Genomic DNA, 2278 nt, shown 5'->3' with positions numbered 1-2278 from the left:
ATAGTCTAGGTTTTGATGTAAAACGAAAGTATTTACATAGCCTTAGTGACTAATAGATTATTGCTTAATGCTGATTTTGTGTTGATCTAATTAAGAAGTTAATTAGAGAACATATTATTTAGAACCTAAAAGATCTGAAAGGAGTTAGGTTAATTTATAATCCGTCTTTCACATTGAGATAAGGATAGCAATTAGGCATTAACATAGGTAACTTATCAACAGGATTCACCTCCCTAATCTCTCATCTTGATTAATCTTCGTTTATTTTCTCTTTAATTTCTGAGTTATTTACTTTTAAAATTGCAACTTGTTATTTTACCAAATAGAATCATAATTATAATTTAGTAGTACTTAATCCAATTCCCTGTGGTTCGACCTCACTTGCGTGAGATACTACTTGATACGTTCACTTGCGTAATAAACAGAAATTTCGTAACAAGTTTTTGGCGCCGTTGCCGGGGAATTGTTTAAAGATTGATATTACACAAAATTATAATAACTTCTAATTTGGTATATTTTCTCTTGCTGATTTTTCTAACCTTTTTCTTGCAATATTTTCTTGATCTATTTCAGGAATCATAAGTGTATGCGCCGTCAAGGACAAGCAGTGATATTACCAGTTGATCCCGAAATCGAGAAAACTTGTAGGAGAAACAGAAAGAACAAGAGGCAAGAGGGAGTTTCAGCAACTGCTGAAACCTCAGACATCATGGCTGCCAATGCTGCAAACAATGGAGGCAATAACGGTAACAATGGTGGCGCAGTAGAAGATCAAGCTAATGGCCGCAGCTTGAGAGATTACATTCTCCCTACTCTGACGGGAGTGCAGTCATGTATCAGGCCACCGGCAGTGGATGCAAATAACTTTGAGATCAAACCTGCCATACTTCAGATGGTGCAGTCTTCAGTTCAGTTTGGTGGCCTCCCTTCTGAAGATCCTAATCTGCATCTTTCTAACTTCATGGAACTTTGTGAAACCTTTAAAGTTAATGGAGTTAGTGATGATGCTATTCGACTGAGACTGTTCCCATTCTCTCTTAGAGAGCGAGCCAAGAGTTGGCTAAACTCCTTGCCACCCAACTCTATTGCCACCTGGAATGATCTTGCAACGAAATTCTTGTCAAAGTTCTATCCTCCAGCCAAGTCTGCAAAGCTGAGAGGAGAAATTAATAACTTCTGCCAACAGGATAATGAATCTCTCCATGAGGCTTAGGAGAGGTTTAAAGATCTGATCAGAAAGTGCCCGCACCATGGTATAGAGAAGTGGATGCTGGTCCACAACTTCTATAATGGATTGGTAGGAAATACAAGAACTTTAATAGATGCTGCAGCTGGAGGAGCCTTTATGAGGAAGAGTGCTAATGAGGCTTATGATCTATTTAAGGAGATGGCTCTAAACAATCAACAGTGGCCAACTGAGAGGAGTCAATCAAAGAAGATAGCTGGTGTGTTGGAGGTCGATGCCATCACCAAGTTGACAGCACAGGTTGAGGCATTGACAAAGATAATTGCAGGACAAGCTAAACAAGCCCAAGTTGTGTGTGAGTTATGTGGGGGAAGCCATCACTTTTCAGAATGCCAAGCTGATGTGGATGATTTGCCAATGGATGAAGCTAAAGCCATTGGAAACTATTCACAGAACAACAACAACAACTATGGGTTCAACCAGGGTAATAACCGAAGAAACAGTGGGTTCTATCAGCAACGAAATCAGAACCAGAATCAGAATCAACAGTTTAATCAGCAACAAACCTCTGGTGGAAATTCTAGTTTGCAGACAGATTTACTGCTTCAATTCATGACTGAAACTAGATCTTCAATCAAAGACCCGTTGCATACGTATGGGCCAACTAGCAACTCAAGTAGCAACCCGTCCTCAAGGGAATTTGCCTAGCACAACAGAAGTAAACCCCAAGGAAAACTGCAAGGCAATTACCCTGAGAAGCGGTAAAAATTATGATGGTCCTGAAATGCCACAACTAGTGAATGGAGAAAAGGAGAATGAAGAGCAACCAATGTCAACCCCAACACCCACTCCAACGAAGACTACTGATAGTCAACCACAGCCACAGCAGTCTCCACCAACTAATATAGATCACCATGTGAAAATACCCTATCCTCAGAGGCTAAGAAAGTCAAGTCTAGACAAGCAGTTCACCAAATTCCTGGAAGTGTTCAAAAGACTTCACATTAACATTCCCTTTGCTGAAGCTCTAGAGCAGATGCCAAGTTATGTGAAGTTTATGAAGGAAATCCTGTCAAAGAAGAGAAAGATGGA

General features: G+C 40.0%; 1 non-coding gene across 1 annotated transcript; it reads right to left on the bottom strand.

The window, feature by feature from the left end:
• Window positions 1-1150: 1150 nt before the first annotated feature.
• On the bottom strand, window positions 1151-1257 carry LOC133033779 (small nucleolar RNA R71). The gene has a single exon (XR_009685842.1). It is a non-coding gene; the product is annotated as a small nucleolar RNA R71 (small nucleolar RNA).
• Between the last annotated feature and the right edge of the window lie 1021 nt (window positions 1258-2278).

This window comes from Cannabis sativa, chromosome 1 (genome assembly GCF_029168945.1).
Source record: "Cannabis sativa cultivar Pink pepper isolate KNU-18-1 chromosome 1, ASM2916894v1, whole genome shotgun sequence".
In the NCBI taxonomy this organism is placed as follows: Eukaryota; Viridiplantae; Streptophyta; class Magnoliopsida; order Rosales; family Cannabaceae; genus Cannabis; species Cannabis sativa.
This window is presented reverse-complemented; position numbering and strand designations above follow the sequence as displayed.